General features: G+C 44.1%; 1 protein-coding gene across 1 annotated transcript in view; it reads right to left on the reverse strand.

Moving 5' to 3' along the window:
* Positions 1–22,785, reverse strand: part of LOC126214882 (uncharacterized) — a 466,243-nt gene that overhangs the window by 32,359 nt on the left and 411,099 nt on the right. The gene's annotated exons all lie outside the window — the stretch shown is intronic.

Genomic DNA, 22,785 nt, shown 5'->3' on the forward strand with positions numbered 1-22,785 from the left:
GAAAGCGACAGCTCGAAGCGCTGTATGTTCAACACAATGAAACTCCGTCGAAGAGCGAACGGAATACACGAATTTCTGGAAGCAATATGGAGATAAAAAGGACTGCAGGGGCTAAAAATAGCTGATGAATTCGCAGGAGCTGCTTCGCGTGACAGATCTTATCGAGTTATTGCCAGCGACGGATCGCTGACACGGCCGAGCTTAATCGCATTTCGCGCCGGAGGGTTGGCAGCAGCTTGCAGCTATTAAATTATTAAATCTCTGGCCCCTCCCGCGAGGCGAAAGCCGGGCGGACGGACGACAATGGCCGCCGCTTTAGCGGATCAGCAACGAGCCACGTCTCGGCGCAAATAACCGGGGGCGCTGGCGTGCTGCAGGTGGGCGGAGGAAATATATTATCTACATTTTTGAGCGTCTGCGCTAGATCACCGTGGGCGGCAGATTACGGGTACCCGTCGCCCACACACGCGTCGCTTTGAGGAACGCCACCAGATCGATACCTTCAACAATAAACGCGTTCTTGTCGTACACAGATCAAAAAATGTTTTGCATCACCCCGGTTCCCAGAACTCCTCAAGATGGACGTTGACTGTGGATATTGCATCACAGACACAATCTCTTCGACTGTTCAGAGATGTGACTAAAGCCGCCCATAGATGTAAACAACCACGCATGAGCAGCGCTTATTAGACGGATCAGTACCTGTCATTCCACCAGGAAGGAGATACACGGCTCGTGTTGTCTGTAGTTCAACCACGCCTTGACGGTCAATATCGCGATTCGATCGCGTCTGCATTGTTACTTAGTGCCAGGAAGGGCTCTCAACAAGGGAAGTGTCCAAGCGTCTCGGAGTGAACCAAAGCGATATTGTTCGGACGTAGAGGAGATACAGGGAGACAAGAACTGTCGGTGACATGCTTCACTCAGGCCGCCCAAGGGCTGCTACTGCAGTGGATGACAGCTACCTATGGATTATGGTTCGGCGGAACCCTCACAGAGACGACACCATGTTTAATGATGCTTTTCGTGCAGCCACAGTGTAAGTAGGGTGTTTAGGTTTTTATGTTGGTAATGCCATGTAGTGCTGTGTATGAAAATCGTTGACTGCACTGTGTTCAGTCTGCGGCTGGTTGGACTCATTGTTTGAATATTCGCTTGTGTAGCGTTGGACAGTTAGATGTGAACATTGCGTAGCGTGGTGCAGTTGGAGGTGAGCTGCCAGCAGTGGTGGATGTGGGGATGCCAGAGTTTTGAGCGGACGACCTGGACGAGTGTCCGTCAGAAAAAGGAAATTTGTTTAATTGGATGTCACAAAATTATGTATATATTATGACTTTTGAACGCTATTAAGGTAAATACATTGTTTGTTCTCTATCAAAATCTTTCATTTTCTAACTATGCCTATCAGTAGTTAGTGCCTTCAATAGTTAGAATCTTTTATTTATCTCAGTATTGGCACGCTTTATTGTAGTAGTTCGAGTAACGAAGATTTTTGTGAGGTAATTGATTCATGAAAGGTATAGGTTATTGTTAGTCAGGGCCATTATTTTGTAGGGAGTATTGAAACTCAGATTGCGTTGCGCTAAAATATTCTGTGTCAGTTTAGTGATGAAGAGAATAAGTAAAGAGAGAAAGAGAGAACTGCCTGAGTACATTCAGTTGTACTCAGCTGTCTGTGTATCAAATAATGTAAACCTTTTTCCAGCACAGTCATTCTTCAGTTTTGCAAGGGGACGTTTCAACAGGACGTCCTGTTACGACTCAAACTGTGCACAATAGGCTGCATAATGCGCAATTTCACTCCTGACGTCCATGGCGAGGTCCAGCTTTGCAACCACGACATCATGCAGCGCGGTACAGATGGGCTCAACAACATGCCGAGTGGACCGCTCAGGATTGGCATCACGTTCTCTTCACCGATGAGTATCGCATATGCCTTCAACCAGACAATCGTCGGAGACGTGTTTGGACGCAACCCTGTCATGCTGAACGCCTTAGACACACTGTCCAGCGAGTACAGCAAGGTGGAGGTTCCATACAGTTTCGGGTGGCAATGTGTGGGGCCGACGTACGCCGCTGGTGGTCATGGCTGTACGATACTTGAATGCCATCCTCCGACCGATAGTGCAACCATATCGGCAGCATATTGACGAGGCATTCGTCTTCATGGACGACAATTCTCACCCACATCGTGCACATGTTGTGAATGATTTCCTTCAGGATAACGACATCGGTCGACTAGAGTGGCCAGCATGTTCTCCAGACATGAACCCTATTGAATATGCCTGGGATAGATTGAAAAGGGCTGACTAACCGACCACTCTGAGGGATCTACCCCGAATCGCCGTTGAGGAGTGGAACAATCTGGACCAACAATGCCTTGATGAACTTGTGGATAGTACGCCACGACGAATACAGGCTTGCATCAATGCAAGAGGACGTGCTAGGTGGGTATTAGAGGTACCGGCGTGTACAGCAATCTGGACCGCCACCTCTGAAGGTCTCGCTGTGCATGCAATGTGTTGTTTTCTTGAGCAATAAAAAGAGCGGAAATGATGTTTATGTTGATCTCTATTCCAATTTTCTGTACAGGTTCCGGAACTCTGGGAACCGAGGTGATGCAAAACTTTTTTTGATGTCCGTATATACCGCGTGGTTATACAATGAGGCGACAAAAGTCGTGGGATAGCAATATGGACATATACAGATTGTGCTGGAAATGCGTGCATAAGGATTAAAAGTGCACTGCATTGGCGGAGCTGTCATTTGAATTCAGGTGATTCATGTGAAAATATTTTGAACGTAATTATGCTTGCACCACAGGAATTAATAACCTCTGGTCATTGAATGGTAGTTGCAGCTAGACGCATGGGACATTCCATTTCGGAAATCGTCAGGGATTTCAGTATTCCGAGATCCACAGTGTCAAGAGAGTGGCGAGAATACCAGATTTCAAGTATTACCTCTCACCATGGGGAACGGTAGCCCAAGTCCTTTACTTAACGACCAAGAGCGGCGGCGCTTGCGTAGAGTTGTCAGTGCTAACAGACAAGAAACACTGCGTGAAATACCCGCGGAAGTCAATGTCGTACGTACGACGAACGTACCCGATAGGACATTGCGGCGAGATGTGGCGTTAATGGTCTATGGCAGCGGACAACTGATGCGACTTTTGTCATTTCAGTCTAATTATAATGCAGCTACTCACAGAGATCTAGCGTAGGCAGTAATTATCGTATGGCAGTGAAACTTGGCAGATAGTCTCGCACGTTGATGCGGAACCGATTTACGCTGGAAAAAAAAAATCCAATTTTGGCCACCAAGTGCAAATCGGTAACTCTGAATGCAAGAAACACATATAGAAATTTTTCCATACGTAATAGAATGTTAGAACTACTGATAGCCTTGAGAGAACCAGCCATTACAAAAATCTTCCATCTGGTGAGCAAGATGTATGAGAAAGGCGAAATACATTCATACTTCAAGAAGAATGTAATAATTCCTATTCCAAAGAAAGCAAGTGTTGACAGGTGTGAAAATTACCGAACTAGCAATTTAATAAGTCGTGACTGCAAAATGCCAACACGAATCGTTTACAGACGAATGGAAAAACTGGCAGAAGCCGACCTTGGGGAAGATCAGTTTGGATTCTGTAGGAATGTAGAAACACGCGAGGCAGTACTGATCCTACGAGTTATCTTGGCAGATAGGTTAAGGAAAGGCAACCCTACGTTTCTAGTATTTGTAGACTTATAGAAAGCTTTTGCAATGTTGACTGAATATTCTCTTTCAAATTCTGAAAGTGGCAGGGGTAAAATACAGGGAGCGAAAGGCTATTTACAATTTGTACAGAAACCAGATGGCAGTTATAAGAGTCGAGGGGCATGAGAGGGAAGCAGTGGTTGGGAAGGGAGTGAGACAGGGTTGTAGCCTCTCCCCGATGCTATTCAATCTGTATACTGAGCAAGCAGTAAAGGAAACAAAAGAAACATTTGGAGTAGGTATTAAAATCCATGGAGAAGAAATAAAAACTTTGAGGTTCGCCGATGACATTGTAATTCTATCAGAGACAGCAAAGGACTTGGAAGAGCAGTTTAACGCAATGGACAGTGTCTTGAAAGGAGGTACAATATGAACATCAACAAAAGCAAGACGCGGATAATGGAATGTAGTCGGATTAAATCAGGTGATGCTGAAAAAATTAGATTACGGAAGAGACCATGAAAGTAGTGCGAAAGTTTTACTATTTGGGAAGCAAAATAACTGATAATGGTCGAAGTAGAGAGGACATAAAATGTAGACTGGCTGTGGCAAGGAAAGTGTTTCTGAAGAAGAGAAATTTGTTAACATCGAATATAGATGTGTCAGGAAGTCGTTTCTGAAGGCATGTCTGGAGTGTCGCCATGAATGGTAGTGAAACATAGACGATGAACAGTTTAGACAAGAAGGGAATAGAAGCTTTCGAAATGTGGTGCTACAGAAGAATGGTGAAGATCAGATGGGCAGATCGTGTAACTAATGAGGAAGTACTAAACAGAACTGAGGAGATCTGTGGCGCATCTTGACTAGGAGGAGGGACCAGTGGGTAAGACACGTTCCGAGGTGTCATGTGATCACCATTTTATTACTGGAGGGAAACGTAGTGGGGAAAAAATGGAAAAATGGTAGAGGGAGACCAAGAGATGAATACAGTAAGCAGATTCAGAAGGATAGAGGATGCAGGATGCAGTAGTTACTGGGAGATGAAGGGGCTTGCACAGGAAAGAGTAGCATGGAGAGCTGTATGAAACCAGTCTTTGGACTGAAGACCGCAACAACAACAATTGATTAGAACGGACATGGGCACAAAGGGTCAGACAAGTGAGAGAGGCATGATGTTGAACCGCTGCTTACACAATATGTTCAATATTAGCACCGGAGACGTAGACGAGATGCTTTACAGCGGTAGGTCTGCACCAGGTGGCCAAAATTGGAACTAATTCTTTTCCCCACTAACGCATTAGCATATCTACCAAGTTTCGAAGCCATACGATAATTACAGCTCACAGTGGACCTACGTGAGTAACTGCACTGCAATTAAAACCACCTGGTATAACCATGGATATGTGACTGTATGGAGAATTCCCTCACTAGCACCATGCAACCTATCAACACTTTCCGCCTTCCAGTATCCAAGCACTGTTTTCCGGGCGGGAAGGCGTGCCGGTCCCCGGCACGAATGCGCCCGGCGGATTAGTGTCGAGGTCCGGTGTGCCGGCCAGTCTGTGGATGGTTTTTAAGATGGTTTTCCTCCTACCTCGGTGAATGCGGGCTGCTTCCCCTTATTCCGCCTCAGTTACACTATGTCGGTGATTGCTGCGCAAACACTGTCTCCACGTACGCGTACACCATAATTACTCCACCACGCGAACATTGGGGTTACACTCGTCTACGCTGAGACGTTCCCAGGGGGGTCTACTGTGGGCCGAACCGCACAATAACCCTGGGTTCGGTGTGGGGCGGCGGTGGGGTGGGGTGGGTGGACTGCTGTAGCCTGTTGTGGGGGTTGTGTACCACTGAGGGCTACGGCTGGGACGGCGCCTCTCCATCGTTTCTAGGCCCCCACTTCCATACAATACAATACAATACAATACAATACAAGCACAGGTTACAAGAAATAGATTTCGCTTCCAGCTTTTCTGCAAAGGCCATAGCTATACTTGTGGCTTTACATTGCTCGCAGAATCTTACCTAGAAACTTTGGATTTCTTGCAGAACTTCACAGCAAAAACGTTTTAACGGATTGCACTAGCAAGCTTCAAGATATGTAGAAACCAGACCATCGCAAGGAAACTAATGGACTGATAATGGACATTGTGAAAGCCACTACGGAAGAAGATGAATCTCGGGAAGCTTGTAAAATTTATGTGACTGGAGGGACATGCTAATGTTAAATATAATGAAATAGTTTATGACTTAGTGAAGAATCCGTCTTCAAACGGCACATTTAAAAACATCTTTCTACCCCATGACTATTTAGAAGAACAAGGTGTGAGTGGGAAGGTGAATATCAGTGATCGATACTCAAAGAGATGAATTATGGACGCCCGCCGCGGTGGGCTAGCGGTTCTAGGCGCTCTGTCCGGAACCGCGCGACTGCTACGGTCGCAGGTTCGAATCCTGCCTTGAGCATGGATGTGTGTGATGTCCTTAGGTTAGTTAGGTTTAAGTAATTCTAAGTTCTAGGGGACTGATGACCACAGATGTTAAGTCCCTTCGTGCTCAGAGCCATGAATTATGGACAAATATAGCCGAACTTCCTCTCGAACCTCTGGATGCACACAATTACGTGAAATAAAAAGTTTAAAGTCCAATAATTCGCACGAGATTTTATCATGGGTCACTCAGAAGCCATCTTCACGGAATAGTCGTTGGAGATAATCCCTACCGTGAATGTGATGGAGTAACAGTAGTAGGTCTCAAACACATACCAGGTGTAGAAATATGAAACCGGAATTTCCCTATAGATGGTGCTATCTGTCAGTGTAGGGCCCGTGAGATCGCGTCCGCAGCGCCATCTGCTTCCTGTAACGGCTGACGACGAATGTCAGCACACACTAACCAGAGTTCCGTACACGGGTGTCTGTTTCATAGCCCCGAACATGTCGAGTCTTGTGCCTACGAACTACGGTTTGCGGACAGCATTGGTTTTCTGTTATCATTTGAAGAAATGCTTGTCGAAGTTTTCGGCGAACATTCTCTTGGGAAAACACAGTTTCGAGTGGTTCAAGAAAATCAGAAGTTATTATTCTGACATGAGAAACGAAGAACGCGGGAAACCACCGAAAAAGTTCGAAGACCACGAACTGCAGGCCTTATTGGATGAAGATGATACTCAAACCCAAAAGGAACTCGTGGAACAATTTGAAGTGACGCAGAAAGCGTTTCTTTTCGATTGAAAGCTATGGTAAAGGTGCAGAAAGTGGGAAAATGGGTTCCGCATGAACTGAATGAAAGCAAGCAAATCGAAAGACCACTTGTGAAATCCTACTCGCCAGATAAAAAAGAAAATCGTTTCTCCACCGAATAGGTGATGAAAAATGGATATATTTTGAGAGTCCTAAGCGTCTCATGAGTGAATACAGGGGAACCAAGACCAAAGACCAAATCGCTTAGAAAAGAAGACATGCTCTGTGTTAGGTCTAATCAGAACGGTATCATCTGCTAAAATCTGGTGAAACCGTTAACACTGATTGCTGCCAACAGCAACTGATCGATTTAAATGTAGCATTACTTGAAAAAACGACCGGAATATCGAGAAAGGTAACACTAAGTGATATAGTTCCATGATAATGCCCCGTTACTCACAGCAAAACGGGTCAGGGAAACGATCGAAGCGTTCGGTTGGGAAATACTTCGGCATGCGGCTTAATCCTCAGACTTGGCTCCGTCGGATTATCATCTATTTGCATCACTGGGACACGTTCTCGCAGAACAACACTTCAATTCGTATGAAAATGTACGAAAATGGCTCGCTGACTAATTCGCTTTGCGTGGCATTCACAGCCTGCCGGAGAGGCGGGAGAAATGGAGATTATTTTAAAATATTGTTCATCAGTTTCAAACGACAGACGTCTAATTACTGTAACCAAATTCCAACTTCATACTTCTACACTTGGTATATTTATCGAATGTGAACTGTATGCAACCAGCAAATTTATTTCACACGAGATTTAATTAGATCTTGTAAACAGGCGAAATCACCCAGTCCCTGTTGTAGGTTGCTTGTTATCGGCTTCAGGGGAACAACAATGGTTTCAAAATTTCGTATAATTATTGACCGAATTAAAAAATTAAAATATTGTAGTGATTTACTCAATAAGACGTTTAATCTTATGTTAAAGGTGTAACACAGTAATGCAATTATTACAGTTAGAAATTGTATGTAGTATGTCTTGAGGGAGCGTAACTCAACGCGAGGAAGTACCCAGATTATTCATCCAGTATTTGAAAACGAGAGCGCTTAGCGAGTTGCAATAAACTTTTATAAATAATTTCAGACTTTTTATGAAATCTTTTCTCGCTGACATCCCCCCAAAAAATATGAAAAGGGCAAACGTTCATCGCTTAAAACATTTTCACTGTTCATGCAGTAATACTCATCAGGCATGACCTTTTAATTTATTACTTCTTTACTACTGACTATTTGCAACACAGTTTGCAGACAGTATCCAGATATATCATTGAATGTACTTGCTAAAGGATATCATTATACAACACTAAGTTCAAGAGATATGAATATGACAAACATTGAGATCCGTGAAAAACTAGCTTTTTCTTAAAGCGGTACCGTTTTACACTTGGAATTTCTGTTCTTCAATTAATCGGAAATTGTTGGGAGGGGGGAGGGGAGGTGGGTTGCTTGTCATTATCTAACACGAACTAATCATTCTGCACCCTCCCCCCTCCCCCAAAATTGAATTTTTTAGGTATTGTGGATTATTCGTCTGTGTACTTTAGCCCTAATCTTGTAACGATTTTGAACATTTTGTTCGACTTCACACTGTCGAAGGCCTTCTCTGTTTTCATAAACGATATGGATTTATTCCGATTTTTTTTTCAGTTCGCCTTTCATTACCGCATACAATGGCAGAATTGGTTCCTTGGTTCCTTTCCTCTTCCTAAATGCGTGCCGAAGTCCGTCTGGGACATTTCCTTTCTATTTTTCTGTACACTATTCCGGTCAGCAGTTCATTGACATAGGTGGTTAGCATAATCTTCCGAGAACTCCACAGTACGAAATATGTAAAATGTTGGGCACTATACCACTCATATTTAAGGCTGGATGTGAGACATTTCTGATGTTGGCACAACGGTATATGCATGTCGCTATTCGACTGTTTCTGGCTTTTGAAGACGACAGGGAAATGTCTGGATAGGTGCAGGGGTTTAGTAGTTGTCTGTTAGGCAAGGTCCGTCACACTCGTTGAACCTGAAATGTTGGTCATGACCTGATAATCCCAAAATAGGAATTGATAAGCAAATTTGGTCTTACATGTTTTCAACTTGAGACGAAATAGTTATTATCGAAATCAAGATGGATTGTATACAGACATATCAAGGTGACGTTTTGTGGCCTGTCGATAATGCTTTAGATCAAATCTGGTAGCATAAAAAAAAGAAAAAAAAAGACTGACTTGGTAACTGCCGGTAAGTTTTCCTCCGTGGTTTTCCTCATACACATCACAGCTTTGGAGTCCGCATATCGATATTATTGAAAATCATGTTTATTACTCGGATTGATGGCCAGTGCATTTAGAGTGCATACGTATTGAATGAAGAATTTGACAGAGCATTGAGATCCGACGAAACAAGGTAATTGTAGTAAGCGACGTTCCCTCGTTATTATTTAGAGCGTTGGGGGAACAGCGTTGGGGGAACCGACCACGACCAAAGTGCTCAGCTTAACATGCGGAGTAACATGAGGTGAGGAAACACCATCACGACATCAACAAGAAAGTAATTATCGCTGTTCCGAAGCAGGCAGTTGTGGACAGGAGGCAGTATTAGCGAATCCAGCACTCAGCTGCAAAATACTAGCACGTGCTATCTACGAATGAATGGAACTGCTGGTAGTGCTTCACCTTAGTGGAGGGGAGGGGGGAGAGAGAGAGAGAGAGAGAGAACAATTTTGATTGCGGTTAAATACAGGAACAAACGTGGAATCGCTGATCTTACGATTTCTCTCAGAAGATTTGTTGAAGAAAGACGAGCCCTAATTTACAGTATTTTTAGATTTGGTACGATCTTTCGACAGTGTTGACTGGAACGCAATTTCTGAAATTCTGAAGTTATCGAGTGGAGAACAGGGTTTTTTAGTTGCTAAGCAGATTAAGTACTTCGAAGGAAGGCAATAGTTGAGAAGCGAGTAAGACAGAACTGTGATCCATCAACCGTTATTCAATCGGCACATAGGTCAAGCAAAAAACGAAACCAAGGAGTCATTTGGAAAGGGGATTACAATTCAATCAGAAGAAATAACAGTTAGGTATTACCATTGGCATGATTTTCTCTCAGACGGCAAAAGAAGAAGAAGAAAAAACGCATTTGATCATTTGAATAGAATGGATAGTTCACACTTGTGATGTTATTGGCTAAGAAAATCGACGACATTATTTTTAACTATGAAGCTCAAAATGCATGAGAGCATTGATTGAAGCAAACTTCAAAGTTAGGAGTGGACAGCCTGCTAAAAGGAGCTTACGAGATGAGCATTATCAAATGTAAAGCGACGGTAGTTAAATCTACTCGAGTTAAATCAACTGACGCTTAGAGTACTAGAATAGGAAAAAGAGGCAGTAAAACTAATCCCTGAACATAAAGGCTCGTCTACTAAAGTAACTTATGACGGTACAAATACGGGAGCGTGCTGGAAAGTAATGTGACCGAATTGTTTATGTGAAAAAAATCTTAAAGCTAAAAAAACCAACGTTATTAGCATTTAAATCTTTATTTCTCAACGTAGTCACCCTGGCGACGAACTGTTTCTCCCAACGAGAGACGAGTTTGTTGATACCGTCACTGTAGAATGTTTGAATTTGATGACGGAGCCACAACCTCACCTCTGCTTGCACCGCTTCATCACTATCAAAGTCCGCCCCGATAGCTGAGTGGTCAGTGTGGCGGATTGCCGTCCTAGGGCCCGGGTTCGATTCCCGGCTGGGTCGGAGATTTTCACCGCTCAGGCACTGGTGTTGTCTTCATCATTTCATCCCCATCCGGCATCGAATGTAATAAGACCTGCACCAAGGCGGCCGGACCTGCCCCGCAAGGGGCCTCCCGGCCAATGACGCCAAAAGCTCGTTTCCATTTTCCCCCCATCACTATCAAAGTGAATTTCTCAAAGTTTTCTTCAAGTTTTGGAAACAGACAAAAATTGGATGCGGCCAAGTCCGGACTGTATGGAGGGTGATCGATGACAGTGAACCCAAGGTAGCCGGCCGGGGTGGCCGAGCGGTTCTAGGCGCTTCAGTCCGGAAACGCGCGACTGCTATGGTCGCAGGTTCGAATCCTGCCTCTGGCATGGATGTGTGTGATGTCCTTAGGTTAGTTAGGTTTAAGTAGTTCTAAGTCTAGGGGACCAATGACCTCCGATGTTAAGTCCCATAGTGCTTGAACCATTTGAATCATTTGAACCGTTTTTTGGAACCAAGGCGTCGGATTGTTGCAGCACTCGTATGTAGTCTGGCATTTTCATGCAGAAGGAGGTGCTCCATGTGTGGAAAAAGTTTTCTGCTGTTAGAGACTCTATTACAGCCCGCTGTTTCTCAGGCACCGAAATAGTTATGTTACACACCCTTATGTTACTCGCTACATTTCTGAGCCCTCCAGCGATAAAAGGCTGCAAATATGCAGACATGAAAATAAAGCCGTAAAATGTTGTATGTTTTATTTAGAAAGCTTTAAGAGCTGTTACATAAAAAAATTGGAGGCATTGCTTTTCAGCACGCCCTAGAAAAGAGAATATAAAATGAAGAAGGTAACAGCAAGAAAGCTTTCATGAAAGCATTTTTAACATCTAATGAAAGCATTTGTCTTGTACGGAATGAGACCTTGTCGATAAAAAGCGAGAGAATAAAAGGTTTTAAATGTGGCGCTACAGAAGAATGCTGAAGATTAGATGCGTACATCAAACAACTAATGGTTCAAAAGGCCCTGAGCAGTATGGGAGTTAACTTCTGAGGTCATCAGTCCCCTAGAACTTAGAACTACTTAAACCTAACTAACCTAAGGACATCACACACATCCATGCCCGAGGCAGGATTCGAACCTGCGACCGTGGCGGTCGAGAGGTTCCAGACTGTAGCGCCTAGAACCGCTCGGCCACCCCGGCCGGCGTACAACTAATCAAGAGGTACCGGCTCAAATTGGGGAGGAAAGCAATTTATGACAACGCGACCAAAAACAGGGGTCGATTAATAGGACAAATCCTAAGGCATAAATAAAAGTTAATTTAACACTTGTGGGGAAGTGTAACGGATAAATATTGTAGGTTCAGGTGGATTACCCTAGGCATGTAAAGTGGAATCAACTTCCACGGAATACCTAGAGCTGCATTGAACCAATCTTTGGACAGAAGACCGCAAGAACAACACATCTAACCAGAGTTATAATAAGTCTTTAAAAGTATCAGATAGAGAACTGTTTTAAATCAGCGTGATGTGCGAGGAGTATCTGTATTTTCCTTAAGGGGACCTGCTCATGAAAAAGACCAAAAATTTGAAAAAAAAATATTCCCACTCTACATGCATATTATAAAAATCTATAGTTTATGGACTCTTTCGCTTTCAGTTTGTTCGTAAATTTAGTTAGAGTGATGTGGTACCTATGTAACACTACATTCAATCATTTTAAAGTGCGTCGAAATACGTGACGTATTCTTCTTTTCGTTATTTTTCTCAGCTTTTAGATATGGATCGTAGATGTGGGTGTATTCTAGAACGCTCTGACAACCAGAATCCAAATATCGTATCTAGAAGGCTGTGGGTTAGAGGCAACCATAGATCTTATGATAAATTTGTTTAGTTCTTAGTTTCGGAGTTTGAAATACGTGTGCTTACTTAATACTGTGTTGTTCTATTTGAGAGCATCTGCTAAATCTTACACCAAACCGTGGTTACGAGGCAACATGTCCAAAACAACACCGAATAATACACACCATTTAGTTCGACAATCACCTACAGAATGTGTGTTCGCAGTCATACAGTACAGTCACAAAAAATCCTTACTGTTATGGAGGCAATTAGGTACAAACAAAGAGGTACAAACAAAGAGGTACAAACAAAGAGGTACAAACAAAGAGGTACAAACAAAGAGGTACAAACAAAGAGGTACAAACAAAGAGGTACAAACAAAGAGGTACAAACAAAGAGGTACAAACAAAGAGGTACAAACAAAGAGGTACAAACAAAGAGGTACAAACAAAGAGGTACAAACAAAGAGGTACAAACAAAGAGGTCCAAACAAAGAGGTACAAACAAAGAGGTACAAACAAAGAGGTACAAACAAAGAGGTACAAACAAAGAGGTCCAAACAAAGAGGTCCAAACAAAGAGGTACAAACAAAGAGGTCCAAACAAAGAGGTCCAAACAAAGAGGTCCAAACAAAGAGGTCCAAACAAAGAGGTCCAAACAAAGAGGTCCAAACAAAGAGGTCCAAACAAAGAGGTCCAAACAAAGAGGTCCAAACAAAGAGGTCCAAACAAAGAGGTCCAAACAAAGAGGTCCAAACAAAGAGGTCCAAACAAAGAGGTCCAAACAAAGAGGTCCAAACAAAGAGGTCCAAACAAAGAGGTCCAAACAAAGAGGTCCAAATAAAGAGGTCTGTCAAATACAAATCATCTTAGGAGATACATTGATCACCCAGAACATTATCACCATCGACCTGCTATCGATGTAAGCCTGTTCAGGAGACAGCAGCTTGACCTGGCGAGGAATGACTGCTAGTCAGGCACACGCGTGCTGCATGCAGTATCAGTGAGCGCGCTGTCCTGTATGGAATGGGGAAGTCGCGTGACCTATCTGAGTTTGACCGAGGGCAGATTGTGATGGCCCGGAGGCTCGGAAAGAGCATTTCGGAAACTGCACTACTTCTCAGGGGTTCGAGGAGTGTTGTGGTGACTGTCTTCAACACAAGCTGAAACCATGTGCAGACGACGTGGGATTGGGTCGCCACCCCTCGTTACAGATGTTGGACGTCGTAAGTTGGGCAGATTGGTAAAACAGGACAAGTGGCGAACATTAGACTATTATGCTGGGCAGAGTATAAGTGTGTCTGAACACACAGCGCACCGAACACTCCTGACGATGGGCGTTCCCAGCCGTCGACCCGTGCATGCGTTCATGTTAACATCACGACATCGCCAACTACGACTAATATGGGCACGTGACCATCGGCACTGGACGTTGGCGCAGTGGCAGAGCGTTCCATGGTCTTTTGAAACCCGATACGTCCATCATACCGATGGGAGGGTGCGAATCCGTCGTCTTCCAGGGGAACAGCTCCTTGACACCTGTAGTGTGGGAAGAAGACAAGCTTGCTGCGGCTCCATTATCCTCTGGAGGTCACTCACGTGGTCATCGACTGGACCAGCGGTGCTCGTGCGAGGCACCATGACGGCCAAGGCGTGTCGCATACTGGTCGCAGACCGCGTACAACCCTCCACGACGATAGTGTTTCCCGATGGCAGTGACACTTTTCAACAAGATAATGCCCCATGTCGCAAGGCTAGGAGTGTGATGGAGTAGTTCGAGTAACACAGTGGCGGGTTCCAATTGATGTGATGGCCCCTCATCTCACTAGACTTCAACCTGATCGAACACATCTGGGATGTGATTGAACGTGGCGTCAGAGCTCATCGCACCCTGCCCGGAATTTACAGGAATTAGGTGACTTGTGTGTGCAGATGTGGTCCCAGCTCCCTCCAGTGACCTACCAAGGGCTCATTGCTTTCATGCCACGACGCGTCGCCGCTCTTATTCGCTGCAGAGGGGGACATGCCGGCTATTAGGTAGTTGGTCGTATAGTTCTGGCTCACCTGTGAATCTCCAGATGGTGGTAGCGATTCACATGTTAAGTAAGAGACGGCAGCACGCGGATAGCTTCCGACTCACAAGTGGATGCCACGACGTTTGGAACGCGGATTTACTTTAAACTTCGTACACTCGTAGAACTCCATCAGGACAACAAAATGTGCAAGCAGGAGATAATTTCGGTAGGCAAATATATACCTGTGCGTGGCCGTTTTTACCAGGGAGTGCCCGCATCTCGTGGTCGTGCGGTAGCGTTCTCGCTTCCCACGCCCGGGTTCCCGGGTTCGATTCCCGGCGGGGTCAGGGATTTTCTCTGCCTCGTGATGGCTGGGTGTTGTGTGCTGTCCTTAGGTTAGTTAGGTTTAAGTAGTTCTAAGTTCTAGGGGACTGATGACCATAGATGTTAAGTCCCATAGTGCTCAGAGCCATTTTTTACCAGGGAGCGGCGGCGGCAGCCGAGTGGGTAGCGCTCAAGCCCCCTTAATCGCTGTATGGAGTCCCGTTCGTCAGTTTTTTTTATTTCTAACACAGTCATTTTCTTTACTATTTATATTACAATTCATATAATGAAAAAAACACGTGTAATCGGATGAACCTTTATTAAATTTACAATGTTATTTGGCAGTCTACAAATTTTTATTATCACAAATAATGTAATATATTCATAACTATCGACTAGTAAACGAACAAACGCATAAAGTGATACTGAAAATGTATGCTTGTCCGTGATTTGAGAAATCCCTTATACCTGGAAGGAGCCCGAAACTACTTATTACCTCCAAGTTTTGACCGGCACAGACGGCTTTCCAAAGTTGTATAATTAATCGTCGCTTTCGACATTACGAGTACAATACCAGATTGGTATTTTTCGTAAAAACATGGAAAACAAAGTTAAACGGCACCAGCTGCATTGAATAAATACTGTTTCCGCATACGCAACGTCTTTTGAGGGTTTCCGTGGAATAACAAATCTCGTTAACATTTTCAAAAACCTCTCTTTCAGCCGATTATTTGGAACCAAACGATGCATAATGCAGCATTTCCTCAATTGTCGGCTCTGCTAATTGATAATGCCGTATCGAGTGTATTTTAATGGCGTCTTCACGAGAAGCAATTTCTCGTTCTTTTTCGATTAAATACGGACAATTTTGAAAATACGGACAAGCATACGTTTCCAGTATCACTTTATGCGTTTGGTCGTTTACTAGTCGATAGTTATGAATATTATATTATTTGTGATAATAAAAATTTGTAGACTGTCAAATAACATCGTAAATTTAATGAAAGTACATCCGATTACATGTATTTTTCCCATTACATCAATTGTAATGTAAATAGTAAAGAAAATTACTGTTAGAAAAAAAAAACTGACGGACTCGATCCAGCGATCACGGGGCTTGAACGCTACCCACTCGGCTGCTGCCGCTGCATGGCAAAAACGGCCACGCAGAGCCATGTATATTTGACGACCGAAATTATCTTGCGATTTTGTGAATAACGTTTGAGAAGTACGCGCTACTGCTTACACATTTTGTTGTCCTAATGGAGCCGGCCGCGGTGGTCTAGCGGTTCTGGCGCTGCAGTCCGGAACCGCGGGACTGCTACGGTCGCAGGTTCGAATCCTGCCTCGGGCATGGGTGTGTGTGATGTCCTTAGGTTAGTTAGGCTTAAGTAGTTCTAAGTTCTAGGGGACTTATGACCTAAGATGTTGAGTCCCATAGTGCTCAGAGCCATTTGAACCATTTTTTTTGTCCTAATGGAGTACTACGAGTGTACAAAGTTTGAAGTAAATCCGCGTTCCAAACGTCTTGGCCTCCCCTTATGAGTCGTCGTTATCCCTGACAGATACGGGCTGATCCAGTGGCTACCTGCAAGTACTTATGATTGTGGCCGAAAGGTGTCACCTTCTTACAGATTACGAAATTATCAAGTATTGAACACATTTTGGAAACAAAACTGTATTTATTTTGATATTACGACTATCATAAATTATTGCTAATTTGTTTATTGGTTCAAGGATGGTGTGAACGGAAAGTAAGACATTAAATGAAATTTGAGGTGTCCATTACCTCAGTACTCGTTCACTTGGGAGCTGTTGTTGTACAAAGAAACTGATTTTTGCTGGCAGGAGAAGGTTGTAATATACAACGAAACATTTTACGATAATTCTGTTATTTGGAGAGAGAATTGTACTGATATTTGTGAAATTTCTAACTTTGCTTTTTCGTAATTTGTTTTGTGAAAGCTTTTAAATTGTGATTGGTCAAATGTAAAACACGCGGGATTGTGCGGTTTAATACAAACATCGGATTGGCCATGATGTGTATCAGCCAAACAGAGGACAATACCTCCTCGCGTAATTTATGGGCTAAAGAATTGCTTTGTCTAGTCTGTGGAGTCAGTTCGGATCTCAGCCATTATCGTGTTGGGATGCTGATATAAGCTCTGAATAGATGTGATAATTTTGCAGGATAATCATTAAAATATGGTGGTGGAAGTGCCGAAAAGTGGATGCGAACGTGTGAGAAAGGTGAACATATGAAATTCCGTTTTTAATATGTAAGCTGTGACTTTTGAACAACCAAAATCCGCGTAGAAAGTTACACAAGTCATGACCGACAAGTGAACGTTCGTACTGATCGAACTGCGAGATATTTCAGCGAGCATTCTGTCACAGATAATCCGTTTGGTAACGGTAACGGACAGAGTACACCGCCGCGGTCGCCGACGCCTATATAAGGCAGTAAGTGTCTGGCGCAGTTATTACATTGGTCGTCTCTGCATACACACCATCTCCGAGGTAGCAATGAAGTGCGGATTTTCCCGTGCGACCACTTCACGATTCTACCGTGAATATCAGGAATAAGGTAAAACATCAAATCTCAGACATCGCTGCGGCCGGAAAAAGATCCTGCAAGAACGGGATCAACGACGACTGAAGAGAATCGTTCAATGTGACAGAAGTGCAACCCTTCCGCAAATTGCTGCAGATTTCAATGCTGGTCCATCAACAAGTGTCAGCGTGCGAACCATTCAACGAAACATCATCGATATGGACTTTAGGAGCCTCGTGTACCCCTGATGACTGCCCGACACAAACCTTTACGCCTCGTCTGGGCCGTCAACACTGAAATTGGAGTATTGGTGACTGGAAACATGTTGTCCGGTCGGACGAGTCTCGTTTCAAATTGTATCGAGCAGATGGACGCGTAGGGTACGGAGACAACCTCATGAATCCATTGGTCTTGCATGTAGCAGGGGACTGTTCAAGCTGGTGGAGGCTCTGTAATGGCGTGTGACGTGTGCAGTTGGAGTGATATGGGACCCCTGATACCTCTAGATGTGACTCTGTCCGATGGCACGTACGTAAGCATTCTGTCTGATCACCTGCATCCATTCATGTCCATTGTGCATTCCGACTGACTTCGGTAATCCCAGCAGGGCAATGCGCCACCCACCGGCCGCAGTGGCCAAGCGGTTCTAGGCGCTTCAGTCCGGAACCGAGCGACTGCTTCGGTCGCAGGTTCGAATCCTGCCTCGGGCATGGATGTGTGTGATGTCCTTAGGTTAGTTGGGTTTAAGTAGTTCTCAGATTTTAAGTCCCATAGTGCTCAGAGCCGTTTTGAACCAATGCGCCACCCCACACATCCAGAATTGCTACAGTGTGGCTCCAGGAACACTCTTCCGAGTTTAATCACTTCCGCTGGCCGTCAATCTCCCCAGACATGAACATTATTGAGCGTATCTGGGACTCATTGCAACTTGCTGTTCAGAAGAGATCTCCACACCATCTTACTCTTATGGATTGATAGACAGCCCTCCAGCACTACTTCAGACATTAGTCGAGTCCATGCCACGTCGTCTTGCGACACTTCTGCGCGCTCGTGGGACCCTACAAGATATTAGGCAGATCTACCAGATTCTTTGGCTCTTCACGGTTCGAGTAACTATGATCGCGTGTGAGTGTTAAAACTGATTTTTAGGATTAGCACGGGGTTGGCAGTGTTTTTGTATCAAACCATTGCCAATATATGAAAGTTTTCACTCACTACCTACCTTTCAATTAATCGCTCAGTTAACCTGATACTGAAAAACGTTTGTTGCACCCGTTGGATTCGTATAATGGTACTGGTTCTACTACTGCTTTTCCAGTAGAAATATGTCATTCGTTTTTAACTAGGAAGGCATAGGGAGCGGACTGCAGAAGAAGAAATCACAACAAGTTGAGTCAAGGTTATTTATGTAGGACGAGCACGTAGAGACCGAGACGTTGCAAGTGGTCCCTGACAGAATCGCAACGAAAGCTTCAACAGCTTCGTAGTGGATTGAATACAGAAACGTGTATTTGTCGGCCTGACAATGTTGAAAATAGATGTAGTGGATGGAGTAACAGCTTTCAACGATGGTGCAATTTCAAAGATTCATGTTCTGACTATAAGTAATATCGTCTAAGCTCTAGCTCTTACTGATCGTCGGTGTGTAACTGACAGCTGCAGAAGCTGTTACCAAGGAGGCTCGGGTAAATAAAAAAAATGAGAAAATAATAGTACGGAGAATAAAGAAACAGGTGACCAACAGGAAAAGCAACTGGAATCACTCAACACAGTACGCTGGACCTGACGGGATACCAATTCGATTCTACACAGAGTACGCGAAAGAGCTTGCCCCCCTTCTAGCAGCCGTGTACCGCAAGTCTCTAGAGGAACGGAAGGTTCCAAATGATTGGAAAAGAGCACAGGTAGTCCCAGTCTTTAAGAAGGGTCGTCGAGCAGATGCGCAAAACTGTAGACCTATATCTCTGACGTCGATCTGTTGTAGAATTTTAGAACATGTTTTTTGCTCGCATATCATGTCGTGTCTGGAGACCCAGAATCTATTCTGTAGCCGGCCGGTGTGGCCGTGCGGTTAAAGGCGCTTCAGTCTGGAACCGCGTGACCGCTACGGTCGCAGGTTCGAATCCTGCCTCGGGCATGGATGTGTGTGATGTCCTTAGGTTAGTTAGGTTTAATTAGTTCTAAGTTCTAGGCGACTGATGACCTCAGAAGTTGAGTCGCATAGTGCTCAGAGCCATTTAACCATTTTTTTCTATTCTGTAGGAATCAACATGGATTCCGGAAACAGCGATCGTGTGAGACCCAACTCGCTTTATTTGTTCATGAGACCCAGAAAATACTAGATACTGTCTCCCAGGTAGATGCCGTTTTCCTTGACTTCCGGAAGGCGTTCGATACAGTTCCGCACTGTCGCCTGATAAAGTAAGAGCCTGCGGAATATCAGACCAGCTGTGTGACTGGATTGAAGAGTTTTTAGCAAACAGAACACAGCATGTTGTTATCAATGGAGAGACGCCTACAGACAAAGTAACCTCTGGCGTGCCACAGGTGAGTGTTATGGGACCACTGCTTTTCACAATATATATAAATGACCTAGTAGATAGTGTCGGAAGTTCCGTGCGGCTTTTCGCGGATGATGCTGTAGTACACAGAGAAGTTGCAGCATTAGAAATTTGCAGCGAAATGCAGGAAGATCTGCAGCGGATAGGCACTTGGTCCAGGGCAACTGACCCTTAACATAACAAATGTAATGTATTGCGAATACATAGAAAGAAGGATTCTTTATTGTATGATTATATGAAAGCGGAACAAACATTGGTAGCAGTTACTTCTGTAAAATATCTGGGAGTATGCGTACGGAACGATTTGAAGTGGAATTATCATATAAAATTGTTGGTAAGGCGGGTACCAGGTTGAGATTCATAGGGAGAGTCCTTAGAAAATGTAGTCCATCAACAAAGGAGGTGGCTTACAAAACACTCTTTCGACCTATAGTTGAGTATTGCTCATCAGTGTGGGATCCGTACCAGGTCGGGTTGACGGAGGAGAGAGAGAGAGAGAGAGAGAGAGAGAGAGAGAGAGAGAGAGAGAGAGAGAGAGAGAGAGAGAGAGAGAGAGAGAGAAAAGAGAAGATCCAAAGAAGAGCTGCGCGTTTCGTCACAGGGTTGTTTGGTAAGCGTGATAGCGTTACGGAGTTGTTTAACAAAGTGGCAGACTCTGCAAAAAAAGGCGCTCTGCATCGCGGTGTAGCTTGCTGTCCAGGTTTCCAGAGGGTGCGTTTCTGGATGAGGTATCGAAGATATTGCTTCCCCCTACTTGTACCTCCCGAGGAGATCACGAATGTAAAATTATAGAGATTCGAGCGCGCACGGAGGCTTTCCGGCAGTCGTTGTTCCCGCGAACGGTACGCGACTGGAACAGGAAAGGGAGGTAATGACAGTGGCACGTAAAGTGCCCTCCGCCACACACCGTTTGGTGGCTTGCGGAGTATAAATGTAGATGCGGATGTAGAATATGCAGCTTAAATGTTCTAAAACTGCGTAGTGCTGCGCTAATAACTTTCTTAATCTTCTTTCGTGATTTAGCGGAAACCTTGTTTTTTATCATTTGGGTACACTTTTGTCCTAAATGACTGAAGTTAAATTCGCCAAAATTGGAGTATATCGGGTGAAGAAGTATTCGCCCACTCTGACTTCGTAGCTCAATTCCTTACCTACTAGCAGTGCATGAATGTCTCTCAAAAACTTTCGCACTGTGCAGGTTTCGGGCAGTAAATGGACGGTAATGTTTGACAATCTGGCAACACTGCAATCTCATATACGGTAACTGCATGTGCAACAGTGCTGTGCAGTTGGTGCAGTAGATAGCGTTTTGGGTTAGCATGCAGGAGGTCCAGGGTTCGATTTTGGGTTGAGGTACATTTGTTTTTATTTGGTAAATGTAGTCTGGATGTCCGGTACCTGACATCTTAACCATCATAAAGCGATTAGAGTGGGTCTTCTACAAAAAATTCGCAGTTACGTTCTACGAACAAAGAAATGGATATAGTATCGTTTCATTGGTCAGCTTTTAAATAAGCCCTATGCACGTCGTGGACGCGAATTGTTTCGCGCCACAGCATCTATTAGGTTCCAAACCAGTTTCCGAAGACTGGTTCGATGCAGCTGTCAATGCTACTCTATCCTGTGCTAGCCTCTTCATTTCCGAATAACCACTGCAACCTGCATCCTTCTGATTCTGCTTAGCGTATTGGTCTCTTGGTCTCCCTCTACGATTTTTATCCACACATTTTCCTCCAGTTCTGAATTGGTGATCCCTTGATCTCTCAGAATGTGTCTTTTCAACGTCTCCTTCTTCTACTGACGTTATGCCACCAATTCCTTGTCGCTCCAATTCAGTTGAATACCTCTTCATTAGTCATGTGATCTACGCATCTAATCGTCAGCATTCTTCTGTAACACCACATTTCGAAAGCTCCTATTCTCTTCATGTCTAGACTGTGTGTCGTTCATGATCATTTCCATACATGGCTGCACTCCACGCAAATACTTTCAGAAAAGTCTTCCTGACACTTAAATCTATACTTGATGTTACCAAATTTCTTCACTTTTCTTACCATTGCCTGTCTACATTTTTGTGTCTTCTCTTCGGCCATCACTAGCAATCTTACTGTCCTGATAGAAAAACTCTTCTGCTACTATTAGTGTCTCGTTTCCTACTCTAATTCTCTCCGCATCCCCCGATTTAATTCGACTGCATCCCAATATCCTGCTTTCGCTTTTGTTGATGTTCATCTTAAATCCTCCTTTCAAGACACTGCCCGTTTCGTTCAACTGCTCTTCGGAGTCTTTTGCTGTCTCTGACAGAATTACAGTGTCATCGGCAAACCTCAAAGCTTTTATTTTTTCTCCGTGGACTTTAATTTCTACTACAAATTTTTCATTGGTTTCCTTTACTGCTTGTTCGATGTGCAGATTGAGTAACATCGGGGACAGGCTACAACCCTGTCTCACTTCCTTCTGAACCACTGTTTCCTTTTCGCGCCCCTCGACTCCAGTTTGTGTACAGGTTTTAATTAGTTTTTCGCTCCCTGTATTATACTTCTGCTACCTCGTAGCAAAATACACTACTGGCCATTAAAATTGCTACACCAAGAAGAAATGCAGATGATAAACGGGTATTCATTGGACAAATACGTTATACTAGAACTGACATGTGATTACATTTTCACGCAGTTTGGGTGCATAAATCCTGAGAAATCAGTACCCAGAACAACCACCTCCGTAATAACGGCCGTGATACTCCTGGGCATTGAGTCAACCAGAGCTTGGATGGCGTGTACAGGTACAGCTGCCCATGCAGCTTCAACGCGATACCACAGT

This window comes from Schistocerca nitens, chromosome 12, assembly GCF_023898315.1.
Source record: "Schistocerca nitens isolate TAMUIC-IGC-003100 chromosome 12, iqSchNite1.1, whole genome shotgun sequence".
Taxonomy (NCBI): Eukaryota; Metazoa; Arthropoda; class Insecta; order Orthoptera; family Acrididae; genus Schistocerca; species Schistocerca nitens.